General features: G+C 34.3%; 1 long non-coding RNA gene across 1 annotated transcript; it reads left to right on the top strand.

Annotated features, from left to right (window-relative positions):
* Positions 1 to 5,878: 5,878 nt before the first annotated feature.
* On the top strand, positions 5,879 to 10,886 carry LOC134705564 (uncharacterized). Its single transcript, XR_010105592.1, has 3 exons — positions 5,879 to 5,977; positions 9,392 to 9,541; positions 10,725 to 10,886. It is a non-coding gene; the product is annotated as an uncharacterized LOC134705564 (long non-coding RNA).
* The last annotated feature ends 5,761 nt before the right edge of the window (positions 10,887 to 16,647 follow it).

The following is a 16,647-nucleotide window of genomic DNA, read 5'->3' as shown; positions in this document are numbered from 1 at the left end:
TCATAAGAACGCAATCGAAAATCGTACTAATGGTAATTAAATTTAAAGTTGAAATATGAACACTCTAGTATAATTTGATTGTTTATTCGGATTAAAAAGGAGACATGTGCTCGTATTCCCTCGAACATCCTACATAACATATACTGTGAAAGTTATCATTTATTCTACGAGGCCAGGATTCTATATAGCAAGGGATTATTTGTGTGGAGCAAAGACTGTTTATCATTTTAAAGCAACTGAAATCACCCGGGTTTGTGGTTAGCATCGTATAATGGTATCATGTCGTCGTCGTCTGCGTCGTCTGCCTCGTCCGAAGATACATTTAGTTTCCGGACAATAACTTCGGATTTAGAGAATGAATTTCTATATAGATTTTTACCAGGAGGTCCTAGTAAAAATTTAAAGGAAGGTTGGGATGGATTTTGGGGGTTATGGTCCCAATAGTTTAGGAAAAAGGGGCTCAAAATAAGCATTTTTTGTAGTTTTTCAAACGATAACTTGTGTTTAAGTGAAGGCATCATTTAAGGATTGTTAACAATAATCAAAAGAAAAGTCGTCTCACTTTCCTTAATTAATAAACAAATCAAGACTTAAAGGCTTATGAATTGATATGCCTTACCTACATCAGATCAATTCAATTCAATTCTTTTATTACTTTGAGCAAATGATGCTCATCAGTACAAATATGATATATATGCAAATACAATATATCATAAATAAATACACAAAACATACATAACTGATATATGAATACATCCGAGAAGAGTAATAATCTATATTAAGTATTGGTAACTTATGACATGTCTGTTCTACGTTTAAATGCATGGAAAAGATATTTACAAAGGTTACATATGTCTTTTACATTTTCTGTGCCCAACAACTGTATAAGTTTAAATGACGATGGAAGCTTATAATAATATGGCTTAATATACTGCCTCCTAATTTCATTATAACAATCACACTGTAAAATAAAATGAAACTCGTCTTCTATCGTATTTAAAGTACAGAGAGTGCATTTTCTTTCTGATCTATTAACCCCGTGATATCGTCCTGTTTCAACAAATAAGTTATGTGAAGACAATCTTATTCTAGTTAGATACACTCTAAAATTCACATGTTTAGTAAGGTAAAATTGTAAACGAACATTATTTACACAGTATTTATATAAAAAACACTTTGGCGAGCCATCCAATAATTGATTCAAATATTGATAAGCTTGATCAAATATTCTAGTTTTGACAAAATACTTAAGAGTGTCATTTACAACTAAATTATCTTGGTTATACCAGAAGTCATTCAGATCAATCAGTGAAGAAAATGACCAAATATTATGCCATATATGGCTTCGGTACTATATACCTGGGTGAACAAAATCCAATGAAAATCTCAAGCTTTTCAAAAACTTTTATGTACTGCTTGTAACATATGTATATAAATCTTTGTGCATATAAATACATATTGTATATCAAATGCTAAAATAGATTATAGTTGCGTCAAATCTAATAATGATAAGGAAATTGATGTTGAATTAGCTGCTTGAGAACAAGGTATGCATATATAACTTTAATATGTAAATAATAACATTTCCTTACTGGTGAAATGAAATGTTCTGGTTTATACCTGTGTGACATGGTTTATACATGTGTGAGTGACATGGTTTATACCTGTGTGACATGGTTTATAGCTGTGTGACATGCTTTCTAACATAATAACCGAAGTGAGCACGATCACATACCCCATGCCCTCACATTGTCACTGTAGAAACACAATATCACCAGGTTCCTAAGTTCAAATACTTATAACGCTACAAAAGTCAACTGATAATTTTTTTCTTGTGAATATGCACATTTACATAGAATTGTTTTAACATTAAACTTCATAAAATTATGTTGTGTGGTGTCAGAGGAGGTACGATGAAACACGGTTGTAGTAGTATATTTAGGACACAATTCTACGTTCGAAGGGGCATAACTCCTAGAAAAATAATCGAATCGCAATTTCCTGTCGATAAGCACATTAACATACCGGCAGCCGTATGTCCATATTATTAAAAAGTTTCATGAAATTCAGTTTTGTGGTTTCAGAGGAGTTGCGATGACAAACTGTTGCAGTAGAATTTGTAGGTCAAAAGTCTATAAACATAAGAATCATGTATTTATCTTTTTAGATAGATATGACTTTTATTTACATAGTTTATAAGCTAAACCTTGTTAAGTAAAATAAGAATAGAAACATCTCTTTCTTTTTATATTACATAGCAACAATCTAGATCTATTATTATATATTTTAGTTATATTGACATAGAAATTGCAAATTTACAATATCTAACAGAATATAGTAATTACGCAACAATATTACTATCCAATATCGTACTAAATAGCCAAAGTGTAGTAGTATAAAACCCAAACAATTTGTTGCCCTATAATTCTCTGCACAGCAATTCGTTTAACATCCTCTTTTTGTATTGGAAACAAAAACTAACAAAGCAAGCAATACAAGGAATCTAGTCAATTTTGTCATACTTCAGTATAGTAATTGCTCAAGCATTGTATTGAAGACTGCTGTTTTCCTGGATTTTGTCATACTACAGTATAGTAATTGCTCAATAGATATAGGAAGATGTGGTGTGAGTGCCAATGAGACAACTCTCCATCCAAATAACAATTTAAAAAGTAAACCATTATAGGTTAAAGTACGGCCTTCAACACGGAGCATTGGCTCACACCGAACAACAAGCTATAAAGGGCCCCAAAATTACTAGTGTAAAACCATTCAAACGGGAAAACCAACGGTCTAATCTATATAAACAAAACGAGAAACGAGAAACACGTATATATTACATAAACAAACGACAACTACTGTACATCAGATTCCTGACTTAGGACAGGTGCAAACATTTGCAGCGGGATTAAACGTTTTAATGGATCCAAACCTTCTCCCTTTTTCTGAAACAATAGCATAACAGCACAACATAGAAAAACATACGATAAAATATCAATTGGCAGACTTAACTCAATCAAAAAACGTATGATATTGTATTGAAGACTGCTGTTTGCCTGGATTTTGTCATACTACAGTATAGTAATTGCTCCAGTATTGTATTGAAGACTGCTGTTTGCCTGGATTTTCTTTAGTCTTTGTGTGTAACATCTGCTAAAGCATTGACTTGAAGGTTTGCTATAAGACACCTTATTAAAAATACAGTTTAAAAAACTGTGTTTTCTTAACTATGTCGTAACTTATAGTATGCATCTACTTGATGTGATTTTTATAATACAACTTACAAGCTTAGTATTTATATCTAATATTATACGACTATATTTTTTTTAATAAAAAAGCTTAAGGTGTAACAGTTTTTTTTTTGTTATTTGCAAATTTATGCATTTAAAAGTACAAAAAACTCTTTCAAGAGGAATGGAAATATATGATTAAAAATAATAAGTCATCAACCACTTAACACTGTTACACATGCATTTACAAAGAAGGGATAATCAAGCAATATGTCACATGAGTATATAAGGAACATTCACTGTGTGAGGTAACCTGCTTAAACTTTTGGAAGCATGGAGAAATATTGTGTAAGTAGAGTTGAAAATTTATTTAATAGAAATCACATTTTATAACTTTTTGTATTTAGTATTTTATACTAAAACTAATACGAAATTTCGAAACAAAATAGCTTATATCTTGCTAGAAAAGTTTATCAAAAGTAAGTATTGGCTATCAATAGACATTCTTTTTCTTGATGCGTCAATGCCTTTTGTTTTTCAAATGTTTAAGTCAAAATTGTGTTTTTACGCAATACTATAGTGCCAGTTACTGATCCATACACAAGTAGTGCCGAAGCAGAATACTCAAAGAGATGTGCTACAAAATAAGTTTGGCGTCGTAGACCAGCATATATAGATAAAATTGTTCAGAATCACTAGTAGGAATAAATCATCGCCTGAACTTAATTAATGTGTTTTTGGGTGTTGTTTCACTATATTTTAAAATTGCTTGCTGTTCGATGAGAGTCATGGCTCCGTGTTGAAGATTGAACTTTGACCTATTCTGGGTTCCTTTGAAATTGTAAATTGGATGGGATGAGGATGCGGGTTTTCTCCCTGGGTTGAAGACCCATTGGTGACCTTCGTCTGTTTTCTGCTCTCCAGTTGGGTTGATGTACCTTTGACACATTCCCCATTTCCATTCTCAATTTTGTTTGTCACTTTGACTCGTTGAATAAAACTGATGTACTTTAAAAACGGGAACTTAGATTATTCAATTTAATTCTATTTTCATACATGCATTTCTTGTAAAATAAATGTAAAAACATTTTCATTACTTTATTGTATAAAAAAAATCCAGTTCAAAAAGTTTAACTGATTACGCCAAGTTTAAGGTTTAAATCACGTGATATGCACTGAAACTCTGGTTTCCATTTTATCAATGGACTTATGATGTCTCTGTCAAAGTCTAAATGCTTGACATAAAAGTCAACCAGTTCTTTTGCGCATGATTTAAGATCATTTAAGTTCTGTTTTTTACCTTCTCGTTCAATCTATTTCCCATCCTTTACAGCGTGTTTTAGAATTTATACCGTTTACACTCTTAAAATGTGTTCTGTAGTCTTTGTCTTTGGCATTGCGTAGATCTGTCTGCCAAGGTACTCGACGGCTTGATAAATAGACACTTGACGTTGCAGCCGTAAATATGTCTCTCAATTTTATTGAAGTCACATAGATCTGGCCATGGTTAGTGATCCACAAATCATGTAAGTGACAAATTAGTCTGCAAGTTGTTGTTAGAACAGCGGAGTTTCGGACGTGAAATTGTCTAGGAACAGCACGTTCACGTATTCCTGTCCGCAATTCTCATGGCCTGATTTGTCCACTATTGTGCTTATTTCGACGTTGTGTTGTATTTTTTTCACATAAAAGAAGTCTTTATTACTTAACTATTTTACATCATTATATAGATATATAGAACATAATTTTACCCTTTTCAGATAAATAATTTTGTAACTTGCTATTTTTTTTTTGTCTAAAGATTTGTCAGTTGTTGCTGCATTTAGCAAAAGACTTTTATTCCATATTCGATTATTGTTTATGATCTGAAAATTAAAATTGACATTACTTAAAACTAAACTGCTGAAATATCGTTTCTTTTTTTTCTGTAGAAGTTGGTAGTCTTTGCAATAGTTCTGTTGTTCTATGTGCTAGCACTGGCAGAGGCACAAAAGAAGTTAACATCATGTCCAAGATCCTCTAATGCTAACAGAACCGACGATATAGAAACTCCAAGTAAGGGGGGAAAGCCTGACAACGCACTAAAGTTAGTATACACTTTTGTTGTAGTGACACTTATTTACTTGATAAATAGGATTTAACTAAAGATTTATACACAATTAACACTCTATACGAGTCCATTACAGTCGTAAAATATATATCGTGTTTCTTGTATATTTATATTTATAAAAGCACAACAAGTATTTCTAACAAAATGACAGAAAGCTTACATGTAGCTTGATTTTTAAGATATTTTACTGTAAATCACGCTTCTGAGAATTATTACAAACATGGGTAATTCCTATTCTTAATAAAAATAGATATCGGAAACAAATAGATGAAAATGTAGTTGATGTTTTACGACAGATTATGGTAATTTCCTAGTTTATTCAGAGAAAAATGTGAATACAAAATAAATCACAAAGCAACACCAATGAATCGTTATTTTTGTTTCTTTTCAGGGTGGCTAGGAATTCATTCAATATACAAAATAAATCACAAAGCAACACCAATGAATCGTTAATGTTATTTTTGTTTCTTTTCAGGGTGGCTAGGAGTTCATTCAATATACAAAATAAATCACAAAGCAACACCAATGAATTGTTATTTTTGTTTCTTTTCAGGGTGGCTAGGAGTTCATTCAAATCTAAAAGACCATCAGATTACACGGAGACTTTGAGGAAGTTTAAATGTGACTGTCATAAAAAGTAGGTCTTTTGTATATATATATTCGACCTGTAAGTCAAATGCGTTTTGTTTAAATATACTTTTTCACTTTTTTGGTCTTTTGGAAAATGTTGTTTGTGCTGTTTTTAGACCCTTCTACAACGAAATTTGTTTGACATGCACACGTATAAAAATTGCGGTTTTTATCCAACGCAATCATAGGTTTAAACGTAGTTTTCAATTTAGACTCGTATATATATATATATAAACAAGTCTAAATTGAGAACATGATTGCATTAAATAAACAGCAATTGTTTTACGTGTGCATGTAAAACAGTAAAACAAATGAAAAAATATATATATATTAATAACGCATTACACTAACGGTTTTCTTAAATCTTGCTGACTGTCATTGGCGATTGCCAAATAAATTGATCCGCAGATGTATCAAAATGGATCTTAGTATTAATATAATACGTCACAGAAAAAAAATTGTTAACTTGTGGCCACGATGTTGTGCCACAAACATTAGGTGTCAATATTTCTTTAGTACACCAGATCTAGATTTCGACAATATATGTCTCTTCAGTGATGTAAGGGATCGAAACGGTATTTGGAAGGCCATATAATTTACTCTCAATTTAAGATTGACTCTTGAATTTAAGAGTCAATATAGGATGAACGGATCATATAAACCGGAGAGAAAATATGATACATGCCCAAACAAAAAATATAAAACTTGCGGAAAACATGGTATACCACAAACACGAGATGCAAAAATGTGTACACCATTTTCGGAATTAATGTCTCTTCAGTGATGTTAGGGGTCGAAACGGTATTTGAAAGGACATATAATTTATCTCAATTTAGGAGAGACTCTTGAATTTTTAAGAGTCGTAATAAGATGAACGGATCATAAATTAAAATCAGAATGAAAATAATAATACAAGCCCAAAACGAAAAAAATATAAACAAGTCTAAATTGAACACAACGTTCAATTTAATCTATGACCCCTCTACCCAAAAATTTGTTTTACTTGCACACGTATACAAAATGCAGTTTTTTATCCAACGCGATCACAGGTGTGCATGAACGTTGTTTTCAATTAAGACTTGTGTGTGTATATATATATATCAATTTTATTTTGTGATCAATTTTATTTGGCAATTGCCAATGGCAGTCAGCAGGGTTGTTCGACCTGTTAGTCAAATGCGTTTTGTGTAAATATACTTTTTCACTTTTTTTTTTTTTTTAAAATGTTGTTTGTGCTGTATTTAGACCCTTCTACAACGAAATTTGTTTTACATGCATACGTATAAAAATTGCGGTTTTTATCCAATGCAATCATAGGTTTGAACGTAGTTTTCAATCTAGACTCGTTTATATTTTTTCGTTCAAGCTTGTATCATATTTTACCTCCGGTTTATATGAGCCGTTCATCCTATATTGACTCTTAAAATTCAAGAGTCTATCTTAAAATGAGGGTACATTTTATTTGGCCTTCCAAATACCGTTTCGTCCCTAACATCACTGAAGAGACATTTATTGTCGAAATCCGGCTCTGGTGTACAAAAAAAAATATTGACACCTTATGTTTGTGGCATAACATCGTGGCCACAAGTTAATTGTTTTCTGTTTAGTTTTTAATTTGTATAAAGATCCATTTTGTTACATCTTGTGATCAATTTTATTTTGAGATCAATTTTATTTTGCAATCGCAATCGCAATAATGGCAGTCAGCAGGGTTAAAGAACATCAGTTGTTCGACCTGTTAGTCAAATGCGTTTTGTGTAAATATACTTTTTCACTTTTTTTTTTTTTTTTTAAATGTTGTTTGTGCTGTATTTAGACCCTTCTACAACGAAATTTGTTTTACATGCATACGTATAAAAATTGCGGTTTTTATCCAATGCAATCATAGGTTTGAACGTAGTTTTCAATCTAGACTCGTTTATATTTTTTCGTTCAAGCTTGTATCATATTTTACCTCCGGTTTATATGAGCCGTTCATCCTATATTGACTCTTAAAATTCAAGAGTCTATCTTAAAATGAGGGTACATTTTATTTGGCCTTCCAAATACCGTTTCGTCCCTTACATCACTGAAGAGACATTTATTGTCGAAATCCGGCTCTGGTGTACAAAAAAAAATATTGACACCTTATGTTTGTGGCATAACATCGTGGCCACAAGTTAATTGTTTTCTGTTTAGTTTTTAATTTGTATAAAGATCCATTTTGTTACATCTTGTGATCAATTTTATTTTGAGATCAATTTTATTTTGCAATCGCAATCGCAATAATGGCAGTCAGCAGGGTTAAAGAACATCAGTTGTTCGACCTGTTAGTCAAATACGTTTTGTTCAAATATACTTTTTCACTTTTTTGTTTTTTTTTGGAAACTGTTGTTTGTGCTGTATTTAGACCCTTCTACAACGAAATGTGTTTTACATCCACAAGTATAAAAATTGCGGTTTTTATCCAATGCAATCATAGGTTTGAACGTAGTTTTCAATCTAGACTCGTTTATATTTTTTCGTTCAAGCTTGTATCATATTTTACCTCCGGTTTATATGAGCCGTTCATCCTATATTGACTCTTAAAATTCAAGAGTCTATCTTAAAATGAGGGTACATTTTATTTGGCCTTCCAAATACCGTTTCGTCCCTTACATCACTGAAGAGACATTTATTGTCGAAATCCGGCTCTGGTGTACAAAAAAAAATATTGACACCTTATGTTTGTGGCATAACATCGTGGCCACAAGTTAATTGTTTTCTGTTTAGTTTTTAATTTGTATAAAGATCCATTTTGTTACATCTTGTGATCAATTTTATTTTGAGATCAATTTTATTTTGCAATCGCAATCGCAATAATGGCAGTCAGCAGGGTTAAAGAACATCAGTTGTTCGACCTGTTAGTCAAATACGTTTTGTTCAAATATACTTTTTCACTTTTTTGTTTTTTTTTGGAAACTGTTGTTTGTGCTGTATTTAGACCCTTCTACAACGAAATGTGTTTTACATCCACAAGTATAAAAATTGCGGTTTTTATCCAATGCAATCATAGGTTTGAACGTAGTTTTCAATTTAGACTCATTTCAAATGGAGATATACAAAACTTTGAATATTGATCTGACTAATTATGATTTGTAATTTTTTCCACTCTGTTATCTTTATTAAAAACTATTTACAGAACTTGATAAACATGAAACTGCATATAGATAATCAACAAAGACACATATTTATTTTCGGAGTACGCTTTGAATAACCGACAGGAATGGTCCTTTTTAAGATGATGATAGGTGGTTGCTTCACATCCAGTGGCAACTATTTCATACATGTTCAGGAAGTTATTCTGACAAAAAATGAAGAATCTGACCAGAATTTTAACAAGGTAAAACATTTAAAGTTTTTAATGATATTTCTTCTTATGAACATGTATATTTTTTTTCAGCAAGGCAGACATCATTCCTATATGGCAGCCAAATTATTTAGATTTATGTCCAGCAAAAACAGAAATTTTTACAATAGGCTCATGGTATGGCGGTTGTTGGGTAGACTGGCCATTTAGACATCGTCATTGTCCATGGACAAGATGTGTTAAGTAAGTTTATCTTGTTAACTTATGATATCATAATATACTGGAGACAAGCTGCTGTGTTACTGGTAAATATGCACTGCCAATAGTCATTAAACCAAAGATATAAACCATCATGTATATCCGTAACTTGATGTTGTAACAATGCCAGGTTGTATTTAAGAATATGCCAACAAATCAGAAATGCTCAAAGAGGGTCCATTTTAGAAGATTTATGGACATGTGAATATACACTTTGAAATGTAGAAACAAAATCCATTACATACAATTTTTTTTAAAAGTATTATATCATCTTTCATATACATTTAAAGGCAATATCTACGAAATTCATTTATGTATGTGATAACCGAAATCCCACGTAATTTCGAAATACCATTTGAAAATGTGTTGTATGCCATCATTCGGCACTTCCTGCTCTTCTATACTCATTGAATAAATATAGGAGGATTTTGAAAATAAATTAAAAAAAATAACTCAGCCCTTGATAATCACAAAAATAAATGGTCTGTTCTGTGGTTGTTTGAAAATAAATTACCTGACTTACAATGTATTGAAAATAAATAACTCAGCAGGTCTAATCGAAAGTATGAGATGGCACCATAAATTCATCTTTTTCCCCAAAAAAAATTCGCAGAAAGCGGCAATCCCAGGCGAGAACCCTTTACGAATTTTCATAATGCACCTAAACAATTGTGCAAATCAATCAATTCATATAAATTAACGACATTTGTACGAAAAGGGTTTTGTTCGAGTTACTTCTTTGACCCACGGCCACGGTTCATTTTTACGTGACATATTTTAAAGCAACTAGTTTGGATATTTTTTTTATCTTTATTTCTCTAACACCAATGACCATTAGATTCCAAATCAAACAATGTATAAACTAAACATGAAAGATTAAATACGTGTAAGATGGTCTCTGAGGTATGCTCAACTTGCTATTGATTAGTTTTTAATGTCAGAAAATACTAGCCTAGCTACGGCACTGACTTTAGACTATGCGGTATGTAAATATGTTTGTGTAATGTTTTTGATGCTGTTTGTATAATGTAAATTGTAAAATCTTTTTATATACGGAGGAAAGATAATTAATCATAAATCTTACTGTTCACCATAGTCACAGTTATTTTAATTTTCGAAGACCTGTGGGAGTAAATCATTGAATATTGCCTTTATTTTTCATTTTTAGTAATCATCGATGCAGCCATGTGACACCCATATTTGGACATTCATGGTGTGTGTATACTCAGTACAAGAAGGTTTCCATATATGCCCTTTGTTGGCAAGGATCTCATTGGCAGTACAAGAAAGTGTCCATTAAGATACCGACGTGTTGTGGGTGTAGAGTATATTGTGGACATAAATAAAATAATTACTTTGGTTCTCTTCTTCCGAAAATACACCATTCTTGTTGCCAAGCAACCACGCTTTTAGATAGAATACTGAAATTGCTGCTTTATTACAAGACCGTAATTAGGCATATTATTTTAGTGAGGCAAGATAATTGAACCAAGCGAAGCAAGGCGAATTTTTTTTTTTTAATTTTTTGGAAAAAAAATTTCTGAAATGTATGGTGCAAAATCCTGCATTCTAGGCATTTCCAGAGAGTTATAATGTTTTGAATTCGGACACTTTTTATATAAATTTTTCATATTTAAAGACTTTTACTTACACCAAATTTTTAACAACTTCATCTAAATTTATATGTAAGATAATCATCCAAATCTCAATTTGAGTCTGTCGCCAGAACATAGAACAAACATCGTTTCAGTAAAGTTTGCCAATTTTTTTTATGGCGGGTTCAGTCAAATTGTTTCAGAATATTTGGTCTGCTGATATCCATATTGCGATGAACATGGAGCATGACAAGACCGGACAATCATGCATGCTCTTTTCCAAGTTTTCAGTACTTCCAAGGCAGGCAGTTTCTTGGTAGCACACTATCATCAATACAATGATCGAAGTCTTCTTTTAATTCCTTCTCCATCAGCTATTTGGTAGCAGCATCGGTGGTATTTTAGTTCCATAATCTATAGATTTAGGGGTTATGGATTAGGGTGTCCGATTCCGAAACCCTGAAATAAAGACACGAAATTCCTTTGTCCCGTTTTAAAGGTCCTACCGTTCCTCAATAATGTCAAATTGGAATATGGCATTGTTTTTCAATTTTTAAGGTTATAGAAACGTTGGATAAAAATTTATTCATCTGTAAAGAGACAGATTTGAGTTTGTGAAACAGTGAAATAATAAAGGCAGACAGGACTGCCCCTTTGAGATGCCCAGTACTTGATTTGTCAGTCTACTTATCGTTTATGGATCAGTTCTAATGAAGTTATATGCAATACTTCAAAATAACAGCAGAATATGACCAGAATTTTAGATAAAAGGTCATGTTGATATACCTTACAATTTGAATGTACGTTTTACGGTCCTTTATTGATTTTCTTTTTATCGGATTGATATTTGAAAAGATTTCATACCTTTTACAATGATTTCATGGCCATAATATTCACACAGTGCAGGTGATAATGAAAAAGTACTTAGGCTAATATAACTAGAACGATAGTTATAGTCCTTAGTGTTGACAGTTAGTTACTTGCCAATGTTTTTTTTATAATATCCCTTCCAAATTTATTTCTCCATGTTTTACATTGTAAAATTACACTGTAAAAAAAATTGGGTCCAGAATTTTAAAGGAAAGTAGTGATTTGGTCCAGCTGAAAAAGATTAAAATTTAGAACTTTGGAAACTGTCAAAAGATTTCAAGACGCCCTAAACATAAAATTGTCCATATTTTGAGTTAGAGCCGATGAAGTTTTCTATAATTTTGATATAATTTGTCCCAAAAGTAGGACAAAGCACTGTAAAAATTTCATTGAGAAAGCGCAGGTGGGATTTTTTTAATTTTCATATATGTTCTAAAAAAAATGCACTACGAGATAATTGTGTTCTCTGACCAATTGGTCCTATTTGAGTAATCTGTTGAAAAGCTAACCCCATTGTACTTTATACATTGTATCTTGAATTTTCAATGACACAAATTTTGACCAGAAGTTGGTGTCCTTATCCTTGTTAGTATATTTTTTTCCTCAATTTTAATACAGTTGGAGGGAATGTTTAAGTTGCATTGTCTATCAGAAGTAATTTTATTTTCATATTTAGAAACTCGAGTCCTTCTTGGGTGAGAACATTTTCTTCTGCCAAGCAAAATGTCTCAGATATATTAAGTCATCCAAGTATAAAAGTAGTTTAAATTAAATAAAAGCTCTGCAAACTATACTATTAGTAGACTGCTATGAACCAAGCATCTGATAAGACAAAGACTACGCATGTGGCTTTACTCACATATTGAGTACATCAATCATATAGTGGGAGGTTACTGGCATTACTTGGCTTTACTCACAGATTGAGTACATAAATCATATAGTGGGAGTTGACTGGCCTTACTTGGCTTTACTCACGGATTGAGTACATCAATCATATAGTGGGAGGTGACTGTCTTTACTTGGCTTTACTCACGGATTGAGTACATCAATCATATAGTGAGAGGTGACTGGCCTTACTCACGGATTGAGTACATCAATCATGTAGTGGGAGGTTACTGTCCTTACTTAGCTTTACTCACGAATTGAGTACATCAATCATATAGTGGAATGTGTCAGGACTTACTTGGCTTTACTCACGGATTGAGTACATCAATCATATAGTGGGGTGTGAATGGCCTTACTTGGCTTTACTCACGGATTGAGTACATCAATCATGTAGTGGGAGGTGACTGGCCTTACTTGGCTTTACTCACGGATTGAGTACATCAATCATATAGTGGGAGGTTACTGTCCTTACTTGGCTTTACTCACGGATTGAGTACATCAATCATAAAGTGGGAGGTGACTGGCCTTACTTGGCTTTACTCACGGATTGAGTACATCAATCTTATAGTGGGATGTGACTGGCCTTACTTGGCTTTACTCACGGATTGAGTACATCAATCATATAGTGGGAGGTGACTGGCATTACTTGGCTTTACTCACGGATTGAGTACATCAATCATACAGTGGGAGGTGACTGGCATTTCTTGGCTTTACTCACGAATTGAGTACATCAATCATATAGTGGGAGGTGACTGGCATTTCTTGGCTTTACTCACGGATTGAGTACATCAATCATATAGTGGGAGGTGACTGGCCTTACTTGGCTTTACTCACGAATTGAGTACATCAATCTTGTAGTGGGAGGTGACTGGCATTACTTGGCTTTACTCACGGATTGAGTACATCAATCATACAGTGGGAGGTGACTGGCATTTCTTGGCTTTACTCACGGATTGAGTACATCAATCATATAGTGGGAGGTGACTGTCTTCACTTGGCTTTACTCACGGATTGAGTACATCAATCATATAGTGAGAGGTGACTGGCCTTACTCACGGATTGAGTACATCAATCATGTAGTGGGAGGTTACTGTCCTTACTTAGCTTTACTCACAAATTGAGTACATCAATCATATAGTGGAATGTGTCAGGCCTTACTTGGCTTTACTCACGGATTGAGTACATCAATCATATAGTGGGGTGTGAATGGCCTTACTTGGCTTTACTCACGGATTGAGTACATCAATCATATAGTGGGAGGTTACTGTCCTTACTTGGCTTTACTCACGGATTGAGTACATCAATCATAAAGTGGGAGGTGACTGGCCTTACTTGGCTTTACTCACGGATTGAGTACATCAATCATATAGTGGGATGTGACTGGCCTTACTTGGCTTTACTCACGGATTGAGTACATCAATCATATAGTGGGAGGTGACTGGCATTACTTGGCTTTACTCACGGATTGAGTACATCAATCATATAGTGGGAGGTGACTGGCATTTCTTGGCTTTACTCACGGATTGAGTACATCAATCATATAGTGGGATGTGACTGGCCTTACTTGGCTTTACTCACGGATTGAGTACATCAATCATATAGTGGGAGGTGACTGGCATTTCTTGGCTTTACTCACGAATTGAGTACATCAATCATATAGTGGGAGGTGACTGGCATTTCTTGGCTTTACTCACGGATTGAGTACATCAATCATATAGTGGGAGGTGACTGGCCTTACTTGGCTTTACTCACGAATTGAGTACATCAATCTTGTAGTGGGAGGTGACTGGCATTACTTGGCTTCACTCACGGATTGAGTACATCAATCATACAGTGGGAGGTGACTGGCATTTCTTGGCTTTACTCACGGATTGAGTACATCAATCATATAGTGGGAGGTGACTGTCTTCACTTGGCTTTACTCACGGATTGAGTACATCAATCATATAGTGAGAGGTGACTGGCTTTACTCACGGATTGAGTACATCAATCATGTAGTGGGAGGTTACTGTCCTTACTTAGCTTTACTCACAAATTGAGTACATCAATCATATAGTGGAATGTGTCAGGCCTTACTTGGCTTTACTCACGGATTGAGTACATCAATCATATAGTGGGGTGTGAATGGCCTTACTTGGCTTTACTCACGGATTGAGTACATCAATCATGTAGTGGGAGGTGACTGGCCTTACTTGGCTTTACTCACGGATTGAGTACATCAATCATATAGTGGGATGTGACTGGCCTTATTTGGCTTTACTCACGGATTGAGTACATCAATCATATAGTGGGATGTGACTGGCCTTATTTGGCTTTACTCACAGATTGAGTACATCAATCATATAGTGGGATGTGACTGGCCTTATTTGGCTTTACTCACGGATTGAGTACATCAATCATATAGTGGGAGGTGACTGGCATTACTTGGCTTTACTCACGGATTGAGTACATCAATCATACAGTGGGAGGTGACTGGCATTTCTTGGCTTTACTCACGAATTGAGTACATCAATCATATAGTGGGAGGTGACTGGCATTTCTTGGCTTTACTCACGGATTGAGTACATCAATCATATAGTGGGAGGTGACTGGCCTTACTTGGCTTTACTCACGAATTGAGTACATCAATCATGTAGTGGGAGGTGACTGGCATTACTTGGCTTTACTCACGGATTGAGTGCATCAATCATACAGTGGAAGGTGACTGGCATTTCTTGGCTTTACTCACGAATTGAGTACATCAATCATATAGTGGGAGGTGACTGGCATTTCTTGGCTTTACTCACGGATTGAGTACATCAATCATATAGTGGGAGGTGACTGGCCTTACTTGGCTTTACTCACGAATTGAGTACATCAATCATGTAGTGGGAGATGACTGTCCTTGTTTGGCTTTACTCATGGATTGAGTACATCAATCATATAGTTGGAGGTGACTGACCTTACTTGGCTTTACTCACGGATTGAGTACATCAATCATAAAGTGGGAGGTGACTGGCCTTACTTGGCTTTACTCACGGATTGAGTACATCAATCATATAGTGGGATGTGACTGGCCTTATTTGGCTTTACTCACGGATTGAGTACATCAATCATATAGTGGGAGGTGACTGGCATTACTTGGCTTTACTCACGGATTGAGTACATCAATCATATAGTGGGATGTGACTGGCCTTATTTGGCTTTACTCACGGATTGATTACATCAATCATATAGTGGGATGTGACTGGCCTTACTTGGCTTTACTCACGAATTGAGTACATCAATCATACAGTGGGAGGTGACTGGCCTTACTTGGCTTTACTCACGGATTGAGTAAATCAATCATACAGTGGGAGGTGACTGGCCTTACTAGGCTTTACTCACGGATTGAGTTCATCAATCATATAGTTCGAGGTGACTGGCCTTACTTGGCTTTACTCACAGATTGAGTACATCAATCATATAATGGGAGGTGACTGGCCTTACTTGGCTTTACTCACGGATTGAGTACATCAATCATATAGTGGGATGTGACTGGCCTTACTTGGCTTTACTCACGAATTGAGTACATCAATCATATAGTGGGAGGTGACTGGCATTACTTGGCTTTACTCACGGATTGAGTAAATCAATCATATAGTGGGAGGTGACTGGCCTTACTTGGCTTTACTCACGGATTGAGTACATCAATCATATAGTGGGAGGTGACTGGCCTTACTAGGCTTTACTCACGGATTGAGTAAATCAATCATATAGTGG

Source organism: Mytilus trossulus, chromosome 2 (assembly GCF_036588685.1).
Source record: "Mytilus trossulus isolate FHL-02 chromosome 2, PNRI_Mtr1.1.1.hap1, whole genome shotgun sequence".
Taxonomy (NCBI): Eukaryota; Metazoa; Mollusca; class Bivalvia; order Mytilida; family Mytilidae; genus Mytilus; species Mytilus trossulus.
Note: the sequence above shows the minus strand (reverse complement) of the source record. Positions and strands in the feature narration are given on the sequence as shown.